We start from the raw sequence: 19255 nt of genomic DNA on the forward strand, positions 1-19255 counted from the left end.
CTGAGCCTTAGCGGGAGCTCAGTGGGCACCCGGCGGCCTGGCCCGCATGCGGTTTACCACGCTGAGCTCCCGCTAAGGCTCAGCGATCCGCTCCGCAGGCCGCGGGCTTCAGCAACAAAGCCTCCAGGATCCTCATTAAGCCTCCGAGCAAAACGCTTATTTTATTAAAAGGGGAAAGAGGGCAGGGGAGCCCTCTGCTCTGGAAATCAGCAGAAGGGACTCCCGCTCCCAGGGCCACCCCTGACCCACAGCTGGGCCGAGGCGGCCTCCTGCTCACGGGGGCTGCTCTGACCAGACACATCTTCAGCAAAGGGCTGGGTGGGCCGATGGGAGTGGGGGAGGGGGAGGGGGAAGGCGGGAGGGAGGACTGGGGAGGGGGAGGGCGGCAGTCAGACCTCAGCAGCAACCAAACGCAGGAGGGGGCCGGGCTCCAGGCTCCAGGGCAGCTCTGCTCGGGAACCACCCACCCTGCAGAGCCTGGGAAGCTCTGTGGCCATTACCTGCCCGTCTGCAGAGGCCAGGAAGCGGGGACAGGGTGACAGGAGTACTTGCTGTCCTTCCTCTTAACAGCTTGAGGAACCTGGTGCTCCACGTGCCCCACGACCCTGAGGTCCTGCCGCGGTGCAGCCCCACCGACCTCTCAGGGTCATTACCAAAGGTCCCCGAGTGTCCCCAAGTCCCTGGCAGGGCCCCAGGACATGCTGAGCCACGAATGCCATTGTGGTGTCCTTGTTCCTTCCTGGAAGTTTCTGGAACTGAGACCTGGGCGCACCCCAGCCGTCTGCCCTGATTAATTTTCTCCCTAAGCACTTAGCACTGGATTCTATTTTTAACCCCCACCCCACCCCCCACCCCCCGTTTTACTGTCTCTTTTGTCAACTGCTGTATCCCTGGCACCTGGAACAGTGCCTGGAACAGAGTAGGTGCTCAGGAAATACCGGGGGACATCACTCCCCTCAGGCTCTGGCCACTGCACCTGACTCTGCTCTGACCCTGGGCAGAGGTGGCCACTGGACCCAGGCTTATTCTGGGCCACAGGGATCCTCCCTTAAGAAACTGGGTGGAAATATGTCTCATGACCCCTACGGCGCGGGGCCTTTGCTGCTGTCCTTCTCTGTGCTGGGAAAGGACGCAGAGCTCATGTGTCACCCAGGGGCTGCACCCCCATGCCCACCTACTAAACCACAGGCAGCGAGCATTTTTTCTTTTGAGGCACTGGGAGGGAACCAGGGTGCTCTACCACTGAGCTCTTTTTATTTTGAGACAGGATCTTGCTAAGTCGCCAAGGCTGGCCTCAAACTTGCTGTCCTCCTGCCTCAGCCTCCTGAGTCATTGGGATTATAGGTGTGTGCCACGCAGGCCGGCTGAAAGGTATGCATTTAAAATCAATGAAATAAGAACGTCCTCAGCAGTCAGCCCGAGGAGGTCGAGGTCTGAAATCATCGTATTTACTTTGATTTTGCAAATGTGGAAACTCAGCTCTCATGAGTCGAAGCCCAACATGAGCCGGGATTGGGTCACTTGGTCCCAGGCCTGTCCACTGCCTCCCTTTGACCTAGGCAAAGCCCAGCACCTTCCAGTGCCCAGGACACAGGGACTCTGTAATGGGGGAGGGGAGGCAGGGGGTGGGCTTGGTGGCTTCTCCGGCAGGGCTGGACCTAGGCTTGCGGAGAGCAGCCCAGCCACAGGCCGGGACGTGGACGTCCAAGGGGCAGCTTCTGGAGCAGACCGGGTGTGTGTGGCAGGGACACCGTGAGTGACCCGGGGGCAGGGTGAACTTGTGTGTCTACAGAACAGGGCACAGGTGCGTTGGGGACACACAAGGTGAAGGGGCTGTCATCTGTCTGCGGGGCTGGGGGTTTGCACTGTCCTGAGCCCAGTGTTAAGGCAGGGACCATTGTGTGACATGCAGGTGACACTCGTGGGAAAGGACACCCTTTGGTGCCTCCCCGACCCCTTTTCATGCCAGTAGCTGAGTCCAGGACACTGCCTGGGCATGGCCCTGGGGTGGGTGTCGTCCCTGGGGAGGGGCCAGCACTGGCCAAACCCTCGGGGCAGAATGGACGGCTTCCTGTCTTGCTGCTCTGTTTTTAAAGCCAGTTTGACCTCAGCCTGTGACTGGCACAGAGAGCCTGCAGGTGGCTCGGTGTGCCTGGCTGCACAGGTTCTGACGTGGCAGGTTTGGAACCCAGGGCCCCGTCACCGCCCTCCAGAGAACAAATGCGCCAAACCCCCAGGAGGGCGGATTTGGACCCGCGCCCTCAAACATGTCCCCAGGGCTTCTGCCGATTGGCACAGCAGGGACAGGGGACAGCTTGTCCCCAGGGAGCGCCTGTGTGACCTGGCCTCAGGAAGCCCTAGAAGGAGGCTCTTGTCACCTGTGTCACCCCGAGGCAGGGATGCAAGGCTAACAAGTGCCACACAACCTGGGTCCAAGTCCAGCTCCGCCCCTTCCCAGTGTGTGGCCTTGGGTGTCCCCTTAGCTCCCTGGGCCCTCTGCCTCCTGGGGACAAAAGAGCACCCACCCCCAGATTTTAGGTGAGGAAGTGCCAGGGTGCTGGCGCGGTTCTGCAGGTGCCGGGGATGGGACCTGGCCTCGTGCACACTACACCACACGAGAGCGCTGCCCGGCCCACCTCGGTGTCTTCTGCGCAGGGAGACTTCCTTTCCCGGAAGCCCAGTGACCCCCCAGGGCCACTCAGAAGTAAGTGACAAGCCAGGCTAAGGACCCGGGCAGCCTCCTGACCCCAGGGCCGTCCTCTCTTAGGATGGAGGAAACAGCCCCGTGCAACTGGGTGCCGCAGCTCTGGGGCCACAGAGCTGTGGGATCCGGGGACCCGTCACTGGTACCAGCTGGGTGTCTGCAGATGTCTGTCCCCCGACTCAACCTGGTGCCCAGCCTCCCCGGGGCCTTCTGTGAACTGAACAAACGCTACAAGGGTCCCGGCCGGCCCGGGGGCCACCTGGGACCCACCCCTGGCTTCTCACCCTCTGCCTGGTGCACGGTACCACCCGGTCATTGTCCCCCGCATCCTGTGCAGGATTCCTGCTCCACACCTGCCACCTGCCAGCTCCAGGACTTCAGCTTTGCAGGGCTGATTGGGTAGCTCCTGGAAAACCCAGTCCCTCCCTGAATTGCCCCCATGGGTCAGTGAGTGACCCTCACGGTCCTCCCAAATCATGGTTGGCCGCCTGGGACGGTGCCAGCGCTCAGTGTGCCCCAGGCCGGAACATCGTGCCCACCCTACGGGTCCCCCGGGCTGAGCAGGTGGAGCAGACAGGAGACCAGCAAGTGGGCATCCAGCAGGAGGGCGCTGGACGGGGGGGACCCGGCCCGCGCTGGCTTGGTCCTCGAAGCACAGTGACCCATAAGTTCTAAAAATGCCACCGCACGGCTGAGGGCACCCAGGGCTCTTGGGAAATAAGAGTGATGACATGAAAGGCTGGCAAGGGGCGCCCCGAGATTCCCATCTGCAGGCGGATCGGGGCGGCTCTCTCCGCGGAGCAGCCAAAGCCATTTCCGAAGGAAGACCTCAGGAGCCCAGGGCCAAGGTCAGGCTCTGGACAGGGGCCAGCCGCTGGGGCTCAAGGCAGGAGGAAGAGAGGGAGGAAGGAGAATCAGAGATTTGCAGGCCCCCCTGGGGGCGGAACCTTCACCTGCTACCCCCAGCTCTATCCTGCAGACACCCTTCCAAAGGCGGCACTGCGAGGTCCATCCCATGGTAAAATGAAGCCCAGAGAGGTGGAGTAACTTGCCCAACGCCACACAGCAGTGAGACCTGAAATCTCCAACATTCTCAGCCAGGTCCACTTGTCGCGAAGGCCAGCGTCCTTTCTATCTTCTCAACCAAATGACCATCAGGTTTGACCGTGAACTTGACAAGCACTTGCTGGTTGTCCCCAGCCAGATGGCAAGGTGCTGATAGTGTGAGTCCTGGGTCTGAATCCAGGCTCCACCAAATCAGGGGGTTTTCAACTCTGTGCCTCAGTCTCCCCATCTCAAGTGAAGCCCACCAGCTCACCTTCCTGTGGGGTCACGGGAGACTGCAGATTTACTTTGTAGGGGTGTTTGGGCTGGAATGCGCCCCACGCATGGGGAGCCGAGTTTCCCGCCCTCTGCAGGGCCCCGAGGTCTGCCCTCCCCCTGGCTGTCTTCCAGGGTGACATCAACGACATCCTTACCTACTTTGGGGACGATGGAGAGAGGAAGAGCTAGGCCCCAACCCACACAGGCCAGTCTGGAACAGCTTTTAGCCACAAAACTATGAAAACCATCAGGGAGTCGATCAATTAGCAGCTGGAAGTGCTGCCTCCTTCCCTGCTCTGCGCCCGAGGACGCGCTTGGACATTGGCGAGGACGCGCTTGGACATTGGCATGGGACAGAACCGCATCGGGATTAGAAGCTCCGTGGTTTCGAGCTGGTTACCGAATCTCTCCCAGCTCAGGCTTCCCAGGTGAGGGGCAGCACGGGAACACCCATCTCACAGCATCCTCATGTCCCCTGGAACGGCCTGTGCCAGCCACCTGTCCTCGGCGGTTGCTGGTCACAGCCAGGTCCTGCCTCCCCCAGCTCCACCGAGCGCCCTCTACAGGGGCCACCGCCTGCTCTCGTCCACACTCTGGGATCAGGTGAGGTCAGCTGCGGGGTTGGTGGAAAGGGCGGGCAACCCTGGTCCCCCACACCGGACCTGGGCCACGGGGACGCCTGCCCACCTGTCAAGGGTGGAGCCTTCCAGTGTGGCGGGGTCAGGGTGAACTGCAACCACCCCGGAGCCACGTGCGGGGACCCCAAGCCCACGGAGGCGAGGTGGTCTTTTTTAGGTGTAAGTGTGCTCAGAACGGCCAGGAGTGACAGGCCCCGAGGGCCGTGGCCTCTGGCCAGTGTCCCCAGATCCTTTCCTTCTCCCCAAATCCTGGCCCAACACAGAGGTCCCTGCTGAGCTCACATCTGTCTGTCCCCCAGGCCTCAGTGAACCTTGAGGACGAGGTGGCCATCCGTAGAGTAAGACCCCAGCCCAACGGATGCTGGTAACGAGGTCGCCCCCAGGAAATGCCCACAGCAGGCAGACAAAGGAGGGACAGGGGGACCAGCATGGACCCGAGACCTGCCCGGGTGCTCCCGGGGTCCCCAGCTGTCACGCCCTCGCCAGTTCTCTCCCAGGGCCCCGCTCCCAAATCTCTGGGAAATCTATAAACCACAAACCGACTGGAAATTCACCCACTTATGAAAATTGTCCTGGGCACTGTGAATTAGCCCATGTAATAAACAGACGAGGGGTAGAGGGACCCAGCACTTCAGGAAACCCATGATCCAGGGACTTTCCAACGTCATCTTCTGATGAGATAATGAGGACCGCGTCAGCCCAAGGGTCCTGAGAACGGCTGGACCCCCAGACGGTCCCGTGACCAGGCCGACGTCAACCCCGCGTGCTTCCCAGGCCCGCCCCTCCCCAAGTTACTGTGAGAGAAGACCTGAGACCCCTGGAGGGGCCGTGCCCCCCACTCCCCCGGCAGGTGCGCCCGCTCCTGCTCCTGCACAGATCCTTGTGCCTGAGGGTCCTTCCTGCCACCTGTGTCAAGGACCCCGCTTGCCTGAGATGAGGTCCCCCTCTCCTGGAAGTCCTGCGACTTCTTCCAGTGGCAATAAGAACGGGGATGATCAAAACCACAGCTGGCCGGCTGGCCCTTCCAAGTCCAGCGGGGGCCACGTCCCGATTGCTGAACGTGACCTGGGGTCACTGGATTTCCCAGCATCGTGAAGGCCACGGCCCCGAAAAGCCACTCTGAGCACAGCATGTGGTGGCCCCGAGTACGGCTGTCCCGCTCCTTATCAGAGTCCTCCAGCAGGCCCCGGCCGGCCAGCCCTCACTCCTTCAGTGACTCTTAACCCTGCTCTCCCTGGGCCTGCAGGTGGGGACAGCAAACGGAGATGTCCCCTCTGGGGACGCCACCTCTGCCTGGGAAGGTGGCCCTGCTCTCAGCCTCACTGCCTGCGAGTGAGGAGCACCTTCTGTGGGTCCCTGAGAGAGAGGCCAGGAGGTGGAGGGACGGGGAGGGGCCTGAGGCCAGGTGTGAGGAGCAGCCCCTCCCTCGGGAGCCTCCTCATCCCCACCCCTCCACACTCACAGATGGTCCTAAGTCGGCGTCCTACCCGTCTGTCCGGGGGACTGCGAGGGTCTCTCCCTGGACAGCCCATCAAGACCCTACCAACCTCCCAGCCCATCTGGTCTCCATGAGAATCAGACCCAGGACCTTCGTCAGGTCCTAGCTCCTTCCTGGCCTCGCGGACCCCACAGGAAACAGCCCCGGGCCCTTCCCTGCAGCTCCCCTGGCCCCATGCAGAGCCCACTCCTGCCCTCAGCCTGGGCACTAGCCTGCTGCTGGGCTCCTCCCCGTCGGGGCCAGGCTGTTCCAATAAAGTAGAAAATCTCAAAGACACTGACAGACTTCTAGAGACATATGATCTGCCCCAACTGAACCGGGAGGACATTCACAATTTAAACAGATCAATTTGGAGCAATGAAATAGAAGACGCCATTAAAGCCCCCCCAACCAAGAAAATCCCAGGGCCAGACGGTTCTCAGCTGAGTTCGACAGAGAGGAATTAATCCCAATGGCCCTGTAATTATTCAATGAAATAGAAAAGGAGGGCCAGGCAGTATCCACGGTCCAGAGCCCTGCTCTGGCCACCCCATGCTCCACCCCACGCTCCTCCACGCCTCTGTCGAACCTGCGGTGGCTCCTGCAAAGATCTCATCTTTCCCATCTAATGATCCATCTGCCCCTTGCTGTCCCTCTAAACCGCCGGGACTGGGAGACGCTGCTAAGGCTCCTCTGCTCCCCAAGATCCCCACCCTCTCAAAGGGCCCTGACCTGGCCTGAGGCCAGGTGCTTCTGGAATGAGAACAGAGAAAAAACAGCAGCTCACTGATTCCCTAATGAGCCGGGGAGGCAGGCACAGTGCCTGGGGTGTGAGGACCTGGGGCCGGCCTCGGGGAAGGTGGCCCCTCCCCAACAGTGGACCCCTTTGCTTAGATGCTGAGTTGACCTCCACTTTCCTGAAATGATCAAAATAAGAGGATGACAGGTCTGTGGTCCCCCCGAGGTCCTCTAAGATCCCTAGAAGGAGCCCTATGCTGGGACACAGATGCAGGTCCCCTCTGTGGCCCTCACTGGGCCGGCACCACGCAGGCCAGTGGAGCTGCTTGGAACCGCCGACCAAGGGGAACCGAGGTCAGCACTTTGCTGCTTTCATATTAAAATATTCGTCAGGAGGAGTGCTGTCACTGGACGCGGCTTCCTGAGGCTGGCTTTGAGCTGTGATCCTCCTGCCTCAGCCTCCCAAGCTGCTGGGAGGCAGGTGTGCACCCCGTGCCCGGCTCTCTCTTGGTTTCTTTACTGCCCACACCTGGAGTCCCGGGAGCCCTGGTTCCTTCTCATGGGGACAGCATCAGAGAGCGCAGAGCCGTGGGTCCCGGTGCGCACGGCTCCCGAGGGTCACTGCTGCCTGGCCCTTGTCATGTGAATCCTGTAAACAGCTGGCTCTCTGTGGCTGCTCATTATGTGCCCACAGAAGCCAACTCGTGAGTGGAAAATATTCAGGGAAAAAAAAGTGCCTCACGAGAGCATGTGATGCCTTCAGCCCGGACCCAGCACCTGGCCCCTTGTGGAGAGAGCCCGGGCTGGTGGGGCACTCGCTCCCCTGCTCCACTCCACGACGAAGTCGTTCCAGAATCATGACTCCTGCCGGCCTCCTGGGTAGCCTCAAGGTCTGCTTCCTGCCCTTTGACGCTGCGGAATGTCCCGAGGTAAATCCTACGGGAGGACTGTTGGGTCAGACCTCCTCTGCACCTGAGGTTTCCCTGAGTGGTGAAATGCAGGATTGGGTGGGGATGGGCAGGCTCAGGCCACGGAGGGACGGAACAGCTCTCTGCTTGTCCCCTCCGAGCCTGGGCCACGGCTCTCAGCACCTTGAGGTCTTGAGGGGATCAGGGAGCTGACGCCACCAGCTGCTGTCTGGTCCTGGACAGGGTGGCCTGCGTGCTGACCCTGAACAGGTTTTTTTTTTTTTTTTTTTAGTACCAGGGATGGAACCCAAAGATGCTTAACCACTGAGCCCTGTCCCTGGCCCTTTTTATCTTTTATTTTGAGACAGGGTCTCGCTGAGTTGCTTAGGGCCTTGCTGAGTTGTTGAGGCTGGCTTTGAATTCACAATCCTCCTGTCTCGGCCTCCCCAGCCGCTGGGATTACAGGCGTGTGCCCGGCTGCACAGGTGATTTTGCCCGGCAGCCCTAGACATCCCTTTGCTGTCCCCCGTCACCATCTGTTCCCACCAGCCGTGTGTGAGAGCCTTGCTGACCTGGTGCACCCTGGATTCTTGGCAGTCTGGAAGGTGAGCATCAAGGTCGAGGGGTTATTCTAATTGACATTTCCAAAAACCCCTTAGATTGACTCAGTCCACATCCAGCCTAGCAGCAGGGCTCTGCCCTGGGGTCAAGTCCAGGGCTGGGCCTGCCTGGGCTGAGCTGAGATCTCTGCCAGGGTGGAGGCAGGGGACACAGCCTCACCTGGCAGCCTGCTCTGGCTGGAACCTGGCAGCCAGATGGTGGCACAAGGAAACTCTTGGAGGAGGGAAGGAGAGCTCTGGGTTATCTGGAGACCCCGCGACGCGCCATTCTCATCTCTGAAATGCAAAGGCTCCCTGCTGCCTCCGACAGGCAAGAGCAATTCTCTGGTCTCTTGCCCTGAGGACCAAGCCCCGCTCCAGAGTGCTCCAAGTGGAGGCCAGGGCTGGTGCCCGGGGTGCCCGGGGTGCCTGCCGTCAGCCACGGGACCTTTGTTCCTCAGTTGCACCTGTCACTGCTGGGTCACATCACCAGCTCCTGCCTGGCCCTGGGCCTGGGTTCCCTTCAAGACCTCAAGGTGCTGAGAGCCGCGGCCCAGGCTCAGAGGGGACAAGCAGGGAGCCCGTTCCGTCCCTCCCTGGCCCGAGCCTGCCCATCCCCACCCAAAGCCTGCATTTCACCACTCAGGGAAACCTCAGGTGTCAACGGACAGGTGATTGGCCTTTCACAACAGTGACGAGGTGGCCTGCAGGCTGACCCTGGTGCCTACTGTGTCGGGAGGACGCAAGCTCTGCTGTGACCTCCCCTGTGACGCTGGGATGGTAAGAGGACCCAACTCACAGGCTGGCTGTAGGGTCAAAGGGACGTGTATGCAGAGAGGCGCTCACAGGAGGTGCTCAATAAGTGTCAACACCACACAGGGGACAGCCCTGGTGACACCAGGGCTACTGCCCAGGACAAGTTCCCTCTAACCAGATCTTTAGGTTAGTGAGAACAGCACCCGGGCAGCCGCCGTGCTGGGCAAGGTGGGGGCTCCGGTGCAGTGAACTTGGGGCGTGGTCCAGACCTGGTCAGGAGGGACCACCATGCCTGTTTTGCAGTCTACCGCTGAGCTATGTCCCCAGCCCTTTTTCAATTTTATTTTGAGGTAAGTTCTCACTGACTGGCCCAGGCTGGCTTCCAATTTACAATCCTCCTGCCTCCGTCTCTCAAGTAGCCTGGGTTACAGACATGGGCCCCCAGGCCTGGCTCCCCAAAATCTTAAGACAAAAATCAAGAGAGAATGTTTCCCTGGGAAAGGACCTCCTGGGTTCTGCCTCTGCGGGGAACCTGCCGTCCAGGACCCGGGGGGCTGCCCTGGGAGACCTGGCCGCGGGATGGGGAGGGCCGGCTGCCTGGACACGCGGCCCGGCAGGGAATCGCGTGCATTGCTGAGGTTCATGGGGCAGGGCGCAGGCGGGAGACGCCACCTCTTCAGCTGCCGGCCCCTCATCTTTCTCCGAGAGCCGCCGTCTGAGAGCCCCGCGCTGGCTGCGGCCGAGCTGTGATTTAGGAGCTCCCCTCTCCCCACCCCCATCCATCATGGCCTGGAACAGTTTCCGACTTCTGCGAGGCCCGTGCATCTCTGTCACAATAAAGATCACGTCTGTCTCAGGCCCATAAAGAATGGAGTGGCCTGTGTGTCCTCGTACATCACGAGGCTGAGCGGTGGCCGGTCCTGAACATGCAGATGGGCCACAGAGGGAGGACGAGCTCCGGGGTACAGGAGTCGGGGTGCGCGGGGAGGCGTCACTCCTCCTGTCTCCTGTCCAGCGGGGCAGGTGGCCCCCCCGGTGGCCTCCAGGTCCCCTGTGCGTACCATGAGCATCCAGCCTCCGGCTCCGGTCAAGCCACCCCGTCGCCTGGACACCGGCCCTCCACTGGCCGCCTGCTGCTCCAGGGGACAGATCCCATGTTTCTCAAATGGTTCCTATTGTCCCAAAAAACTTTTAAAACAGCCCTTGCTGTGTCCCAGTGGGAGTGACAATTTACACGGCCACGCTAGGTTTACTGAAGGCGTCCTAACAAAACACCCGCGGAGCAGCAGGGACTTCCTGTTCTAACCTCTGTGCACATCGCCTCCATCTTCGCAGCTGGGGGCGGGTGTTGGTACCAGCAATCCTGTGCCACGGGGCAGGGGGACAATCACCCGGGACTCGAACCCGAGGGCTCCGATTGCAGTGTGTGCACATGACTGCTGCCTCCTGGTCCCCGGTCGCGCCCACCCACAGGCCTCTTGATCCTTGGGAGCCTTGGCCCCTCCCTCGTGTGGCCTGCGTGAGCTGATCTCCCAGTCACCCGTGTGAACTCCCGCAAGTCAAGACTGGCCAGGGGACGGGGCGGGGGGACGACAAAACCACAGCCCGGGACACACAGGGAAGCTGGAAATGCCTCGTGGTCAGTGGAGCGAGGGGATGTCCTGGGGCTTGCTGCCCACGTGTCCTTTCTTTTGGGAGACTGGCCAGCGGGCCCAGAGCCTCACCCTAACTCCGGCAGCTCGCTGGCCGCCTGACCTCGAGCGAGTTATGTGACCAGTCTGAGCTTCTTTCTCCACCAGGAAGAAGGGTTGGGGGACCTTGCAGATGGCGGGGGACAAGCTGAGGGCTGCGCTCTGGTTGACGGGGCACGGTCGGTGGTCAGCAAGGGCGCCCCCTCCGTCTTTCACTTCCTCCCTGAGAACTTGGGCTGAACCCAGAGCCAGAGGGCCCCTCCCTTCCCGGTGTATCTCCCAGGTGCTTGGCCACCCACCGAGGGACTGGGGGGGCGCCCTCCCCAGGCTCAGGCAGCGCAGGACACGACAGAGACAAAGCCTCTCATTTGGGCCCCCGTCTCCTCCTGACCCAAGTCCTTTGCCCTCTTTCTCCATTTGCTAGTAATTGAGCAGCACAGAGGCCACTGGGCCTCCGTATGACATGTCCCCTTTCGGGGACAGTGCAGAAAGCCACTCCCCCTACCCGGACCCGGACCCGGACCCCTGCACACCTGGCCTCCTGCCTGCATGGACCCAGCATGTGCAGCAGCCACTGGTCACCAAGGTGGAGCTGCCCCAGAAAGAAGAAACCCCATCAGGTGGAGAGACACCCCTCAACAGAAGACGGTGGCTCAGGGGCTTCACCGCAGGCACGGAAGACCCCCAAGGTGAAGGGAGAGGCCGCTGACCAGCCTCCCCAGGGGACCGCCAGGCCCGCTCCAGGATCACACCATGAGCCTCCTCCACGCCATCTCGTCCATCTCGTCCATCTCGTCCAGGTGCGGGCCACCCAGCTTCCAGCTCCAGCTGTAACAGGCTCTAAAGGGTCTCGCGACAACCACACCCTGAGCCCTGGCGGCTCTCCCCAGGGACACGCTCAGGGCCAGGATGATCCAGAAGAATCTTCCCGAGTCAGGCTCAGCCCAAGGAAAGAAGGACCTTCAGTAAGAACCGGGCAGAGCAGAGGGTGGGAGAAGAGGCCTCGGGGGGCAGCCCTGGCCTGGGACAGAAACCGCCCGTGTCCCTGGCGGCAGGTGCAGGATGAGCCGATGCTGCCCAGTCAGCCCCGCCCTGCCCAGGCCAGCCTTCCAGCGGCCTGCCCTGGTGGTTCAGCCCTGGGAGTCTGGTCAGCGTGAGCTTTCGCCTCGCAGCCGGTTCTCTAGAGGGCACCACTCGGCAGCTCTGCCAGAACACGGCGTGGCTTGGCAGGCCTGGCCAGAGCCACCTGGCTGAACTCTCTCCTAGTGCCACCAGGGCCACCCAGCCCCGGCTCTGCCCTCAAGGAAATGAGCCCAGATTCCCCAGATGACTCAGAGGCCATGATGTGCCATGCCACAGGTCCTTTGGGCAGCCACACGAGGCGGAGAGAGGTCAGGGCCCAGGACAGAGCCCACAGGTCCCAAAACCGGAAAAATGAGGCCCAGGGACACCGCCCATGCACGAGGGCCTTTCAGAGTCTGGGGCAGAACTGTGGGCCTGCGCCCGGGGCTGAGCCCTCACTCCGCTCCCCACCCATTTCTTGAGCACCTACTTGGTGCCAGCCCAAGGGCCTGGCATGGCTTCCTCCACTGTCCCTCTCCCCCCGGCTGGCTCATGCCTGAGCGGCAGGAACAGGAGCAACCAAGGTGAACCACAGCCAGACCCCGTCAGAGCTCACCCAGGCGCCCTCAGCCTTAAAAACGTCCAAAGAGGAGGCTGCACGTGGCTCGGAGGCAGAGCGCCTGCCCAGCTGCCGGAGTCCCTGGGTCCCTCCCAGCACCGCAAAGGCCAGGTGTTACGAGCCAGCAGCCCCGGGCCGGGGAGTGAGTGGGAGACCCCGTGTGGCTTCCCATCGCAGGATGGGTTCTCAAGGGCCCCCACCAGGTGATCAGCCCAGGGCCAGGCCCGGCGTGGGAGAGGGCGGGTTCACAGCCCCAGATGGCCACCCCTCCCCAGCCCCATCTAGCTGGGCCCCGTCTCCAAGGCAATGAAGAAGCAGAGCCCACAGAGAAGCACCTGTCGGCCTCTTCCTGCGGCTCTGCCACGGTCAGGGCCCAGCTCAGGGCTCCTGCCTGAGCGCTCGGCTCCTGACCACCTCCTGTCCTTGGGCGCATGCTCTGCCTGCGGGACCTGACCCAGAACTGTGCTCCCGGATCTCCACGGCCCAGAGGTCCTGTGCACACACCAGCTCCAGGCTGCCCAGGTCAGTGGAACGAGTGAGGCCACAGGGGCTCAGGGCTCTGAGGGCCCGAGGCCCCTCTTGGCTGGGGGAAGGTGGCAGGCCTCTGTGGCGGGCAGCGTGAGCCGGGCTGGCATCTGGCCTCCCAGAGGCTGGGCGGCTTGTTCTCCCCACACAGGTCTGCTCTCCCCAGCCTGCAGGAGTGGACGGGGCATCACCAGGGCTCTGGTCCCCAGGCCCGGTCCATGCGAGAGCCACGTCACTAACGATTCACCACTGAGCACACTGCTGACCACGTCCACACACCAACAGCAGCTCTGCCATCCACACAGGTCCCGGTGCCAGCCAGGGCCTCCTCCACCTAAGCCCCACCCCGACATGCTGTGCCCTGTGCCTCGACCTTCTCATCTGTGAAGTGGGAGCATCACGGAGACCATTCTGGGATTCATGTTATATGCCGGCCTGAATTATGAAAATATTCCATGAACGTATATATAAACTACACAAGCTAGAGACCCGTTAAACGTCAGTGTGTTTCAAATCCCACTACACGCAGGAGGCCGTTGGCTTGGAACCTCTTTTCTAAGCCACTGTACCTGGCCCCAGGCGGAATCGGAACACTCTGGGAAATTGGTTTGACCTTTGAGCTCAGTGCCAAAAAGCCTCTCCTCCTCTGCCTCCCGTGGTACTGAGGCCGGGCAGTGCCCAGCCGCTGGCCAGCTCACGTGCTCGGAGCTATTTCAAAAGCTGGGCTGCAGCCCAGGCCCCAGGACACCCAGCCTCAGACCTTGCTGATCTTGTTCCGGGAAGGTGGGCCTCTCAGACCCTCTGCTCTTCCCCTTGCCCTAGGGGCTGCCTGGCACGCTCAGCCTGACCCCAAGGACTCTGGTCACCTAGGGCTGGGTCCCCTCTGTGTTCCACTAAGGCCAGATGCAGGGAAAGAAGGCAAAGCCGGAAGCTGCCCCGTGACATGGCTGGCAGGGTACTGAGATGCTCCCGGCACCAAAACACCGCCCAGGGCTCCTGGCCCACCATACTCTCGGTAAATACAGCGTTTCTAATTATAAATGGCCTACAATACATAGTGGGTCACTTGTCATGATCTGGCATATGGCTACACCTGCAAAAACATCTCCAAGTCAAGAGGGTGAACATACCCACGACCCCACAATCCCCTCCTGCCCCTTTAAACAAGCTCGATTCCCTCAAGTTCTTACAGGAATAGCGTCATCTGTACAGGACTCCGTGGCCAGGGCTCTGCTGTTGAGATCGCTCCATGATTCTCCTGTACCAAAAGCTTACGCTGAAATGTTGGCAAGGTTGTGGGGAAAGGTACACTCCTATGTTGCTGCTGGGACTGCAAATTGGTGCAACCACTCTACAAAGCAGTAGGGAGATTCCTCAGAAATCGTGGAATGGAACCACCATTGACCCAGAGATCCCACTCCTAGATTTATACCCAAAGGACTTAAAATCACATCAATGTTTATAGTAGTTCAATTCACAGTAGCTAAACTATGGAACCAACCTAGGTGCCTTTCAACAGATGAATGAATAAAGAAAATGCGGTAGATATACACAAGGGAATATTACTCAGCCTTAAAGAAGAATGAAATTATGGCCTTTGCTGGTAAATGAACGGAACTGGAGACTATCATGCTAAATAAAATAAGACAATCCCAAAGAACCAAAGGCCAAATATTTTCTGTGACATGCAGATGCTATTTCACAACAAGGCGGGTGAGGGGGGAGAATAGATTTGGATTAGACAGAGGGGAGTGAAGGGAGAGGAGGGTAAAGGAGTAGGAGTGACGGTCGAATGAATCGGACATGATTGTCCTATGTGCATATTACACGACCCGTGTAACTCTACGTCACGCACAACCAGGAGAATGAGAAGTCACACTCCATTTATGTATCACGTGTCAGAACGCATCCATTGTCATGTGTAACTAATTACAGCAAATTAAAAAAACTATAAAAATAAAAATAGATAAATAAAACAAGTTTAAAAAATAAAAATTAAAAAAAAAGTACAATTTAAAGAAAAAACAAACGCATCCTGCTTTACTCCACTGTGGGGTAGCAGTTTCTTTGCTCGCTCATCTGCTGATGGACATCGGGCTGCTCTCACCTGGGGGCCGCGAGGCTCTGGGGGACTGGTCTCTACAGTGCATCGTACCCCCTGGGGGGTCTTCTCTGCCCCACTTTTAAGAGGCTCTCCTCCCACAGATGCAAGTCTCTACCTCACCTGCGGTTGTCCACTTAGCGCTGGGTTAACGGCCTGTCTTCTCCCCTCCGCGGCAGAAGGTATTTTTGCAAAAATGGACAAATCTGTCACCACATGGTTTTTATAGCGTGGAGTCTCTCTGGCCTGTCACCAATAGGATGTGGTAGAAGTGATGCCAAGTGTCTTGTGGGCCGGGTCATGGAGCCTTGTGACTTGCACCTCGGTTCTTGGAACCCTCCGTGGGAGCCCTGCGTCTCCACGAAGAAAGGCTGACCCCCGTGCTGGGGGTGCTCACGGGGGCCTGAAGGGGCTGTTCCCAGCTATGCCCAGCATCATGCCAAGGAACCAGACACCTCAGAGAAGCCACTGTGGATGTCCAGCAGAACACCTAAGGGAGCCCTGGCCACCACGTGGAACCCAAGAACTGCCCAGCTGAGCCCAACACACAGATCACCAGGAGTGAAGAAAACAGATGGCCATTTCACACCATTGAGACCTGGGGCCTGTTTGTTACGCAGCTCCACAGAAACAGATCCCTGCTGCCAGATGCACTCCCAGTGCCCAGAACAGTGCCTGGCAAATAGGACCTTTATCCATACTGCCCCACGAATGAGTACGTTCTCCGTGGGATTTCCTGCACGCTAGAAAGACTTTCTAAAGACTCAAAAACGAACCCCAATGCAGTGGTGAGGGTCTGTGTCAGGCTCAGGGCTTCAAACCCGATTGCCGGGACGGCCAGGCCGCAGGACTGTTGGAGACTCAGTTCCCCTCACTGTGGAGTCGGGCTAACTCACTCTGCAGTGGACCTGGTGTGGGTGACACGTAGATGAGGTATTCAGAGAGCTCACGGAGGGCTGGCCCAGGAGGTGCCCACTGAGGTCTGCTAACTCGGAGTGAAGCTCTGTAGCAGCCGCTCCCCAGGCCCGCCCTGTTGAAAGCTCACCCCCCAGTGCCCCTGTCAGGCCAGGAGAGCAGAGTCTGAGCCCATGACACTTGACCTGTGTCCATGGTCCCGCTGGGCCAGGGCTCAAGCCAGCTGGGCCTAGTGTCCAGTGGAGAGAGTCCACACCACCAGAGGCTGACTTGGAGGATTCCCGCTCCTGGGCTCATGCCGAGGCACTTCTCCCAAGACAGAGGCCAGTGTGGGCCTGGGTTTCAGGCTGTGTCCTGACCCTGTCAAGGGCAAGGCTGGCCAAAGGCCTACGTGGGGACGGAGGCCACCCCTCTGAAGGGGGTCTGAGGGGGTCTTGGTCCAGGCCTTCGGGGGGCAGGTCCAGCACCTGGCTTCTCTCAGACCGAGTTCGGTTCAGCTGGGTCCACCTCTGACCCCTCCTGGGACGGGGGCCTAATGAAAAGCCGAGGCTCAAGGTCAGCAGACCCTGCTGGCTGGACGGAGGCTGCTGGCATTTCCTGGGGCCCGAGCGGGTTCAGTGAACTGCAAAGGGACAGGCGGGGAGCGGCCGGTGGCCCAGACCAGCCTGAAGGCCTCTGCTCTAGGGACATCTTCCAGGGCACAGCCTGCGAGGCGTCAGCCAACACTGGGGCCTCCAGGGGCCCTGCAGGCGGCCCAGGTCCATCCACCTGGCCCTCTCTCCCCCTCTCCCCTCTCTGGTTTTCCTGTCCCTGATAGCGTCACACCTTCAGAGTCAGAGAAGGTCTTTCAAATGTCTCAAAGAACAGCCAACAGATCCGCTGGGGGTGAGTCCTGGCTGCGTACCTCCCAGCCAGGAGAACCCAGAAACGTCCTAACCCTCTCTTGTCCCCACTTTGCAGCTGGGAAAACTGAGGCTAACAAACAGCGACCCACCCAACCACGGCTGTCGGGAGGGACAACTCACCCAGGCACCGCCACGGGGGTGCCCAGGACGTCGCCAGGGCTGACCCGCGTTGGCTGAAATGGCCATTCCCCAAGACTGTCCACACCTCAGTCGTGCCAACGTGAAGATGGGCAAGGTTTCCCTCCACCCCCCGCAGGGAAGAATGGCGGGGTCCACTGAACCATTCTAAAATGCGTGTCACGTGGGGGTGGCGGGCGGGAGGGTATGTTTCCTATCAACGCAGTGTCCCCACTGGTCTCAGGACGGAGGGCGCGTCCATCATCAGCACCTTCACCCTCCGTGGGATCCACCAAGACTTGGATCTGAAGTGTCCAAGCAGAGGCCGGAGGAGGGGACTCGGGCCCGGCAGGTGGGGAGTTGAGAGGGACGCTCAGGGGTCAGGGAACGGTACAGATGGCCTTTCCAACGTACAGGGGGTCACGGACTCAGTGGTAAAAGTGCCAGATGAGGATGGGGACACCAGTCCCTTGAGTAATAGGTGACCTCAGTCACATGCAGAATCTTAGAATGGTGGTCACCACAGGTTGGGGGAGCGGGCAAGGGGACGGAGAGGCCAGTCAACAGGCCCAGTATTAGGAGGGACAGGCTCCCCACAGCCCAGCGGGGCTGAGCTGATGGTTACGTGTATTTCAAAATCACTAGACAGGACTTGGTTTTCACCACAAAGCAGTGACACAGGCCTAAGATGATGGCCATGCTAATGACCCGGACTAGATCATCCCACAAGGTACACACGACTGAGCGGTCATGTCAGTGTGCGTCAATCAAAAACTAAATATTGGGGGAAAAACACACCTGTCCCATAAAAAGCAAAGGAGCCACAGTTTGCTGGAATGTCACACAGTCGGTGACCAGAGCCCCGCACTGGGCAGATTCTGAAAGCCCATCTCTGCGTCACATGGTAACAGTAAGGGCTTGCAGGGGCCCTGCCCATCCGAGGCTTGGCCACGTGACTTGCTTTGGCCAATGACTCCAGCGGACACTATGCAAGAGATGGCCTCAGCGGTACCCACCAGGCCAAGGCTGCGGAGGACGGCAGGCCTCTCACAGGGCAGCGGTCTCCACGGGAACTCCGCACTCGCCTGGAAACTTCTTGTTTCAAATATCAAAACCACCATAAAACTAAGTGATGGTGAGTTTTATTTTTAAAAAGTCCGTGTAGATTGCAGTATGTGCCCCTTTTAGGGCTCCAGCCACAGGGGAAGAGGGGGGACCCAGGCCCAGCCGAGACAGAAAAGCAGAGGCTCTGGGCACGTCCTGCGTCTGGACCACGGTCAGCTGGACCCATCTGGAGTTTAAGAAGCTGGGTGGGGGGACCTCTAACAATATTAAAAAGCAGCTGAAAGTGCGTCAGGAAGACGTTCTGTCTGCAGAGTTAAACTTTCTGGAAGCTTCCACTGAGCTCTGAGACTCACCACTAAGAGCCTTCCACGTGAGGTCTGAGGGACAGAAGACTCCCTGCACAGCCCTGAGGGCCACCAGGCCACCAGCTGCACCGGTGGCAGCTTCAGGGAACACACGGACACCACCCAAGGCCATCGACCGCCGCACCAAGGATGACCCACGGGAGAAACGAGAGGAAGAGCAGGGCACAGGCGTGGGCAGGGACACAGACACGCAGGAGCTCTTCACACCCACAGAGCCGTGGTGAGCAGACGTCTCAGCACGGTGACGCGTCCCTCCATTCAACAGCCACCTGGGCCACCCTCTGCCTCACTGTCTGCAGAGCTGAGCCTGCACCTGCCGGGGCTGGAGGGACAAGGACTTCAGCTTGCACAGCCTGGGCCCAGGGACACAAGCACTGGACACTCCTGGGACCTGGGGTTCCATCCAGGGAAGGCACAAGAGGAGACGCTGGTGGCCAGGCCACCCATCGGGCCTGCTGGGCGGCTGCACATGAGCAGGCGTGTGTACCTGGCCAGATGCGTTCCCAACCCTGACCCTGACCCACACAGGCTGGGCCACAGTCATACCACTGCCACCCCACGGCCCTGGGACCCCAGCAGACACACACTCCCAGCGCAAGAGGGCGGTTCGTCTGCTGCTGGGAGGAGCGTGGACACCGGAAAGAATTCAATCGAGAGCGCTGGACACTCGGGGGTGGGCTCCCCTGGATGTCAACTCCCTGGGCTCCCTGGAAAGCAAGCGTGGCACCCCACGCGCATCCTGGGAGG

At 60.1% G+C, this 19255-nt stretch overlaps 1 protein-coding gene across 8 annotated transcripts in view; it reads right to left on the reverse strand.

Moving 5' to 3' along the window:
• Positions 1 to 19255, reverse strand: part of Kazn (kazrin, periplakin interacting protein) — a 122450-nt gene that overhangs the window by 70585 nt on the left and 32610 nt on the right. Inside the window, exon 1 of one of the 8 annotated variants that reach the window (XM_048816290.1) lies at positions 468 to 473. The exons of the other annotated variants lie outside the window; for them this stretch is intronic. The gene's annotated coding sequence lies outside the window, so the exon portion shown is untranslated. Of the gene's footprint in view, positions 1 to 467; positions 474 to 19255 lie in introns of those variants that run through there. 8 annotated transcript variants of the gene reach the window in all.

The sequence above is a fragment of the Marmota marmota genome, unplaced genomic scaffold, assembly GCF_001458135.2.
Source record: "Marmota marmota marmota unplaced genomic scaffold, marMar, whole genome shotgun sequence".
Lineage (NCBI taxonomy): Eukaryota > Metazoa > Chordata > Mammalia > Rodentia > Sciuridae > Marmota > Marmota marmota.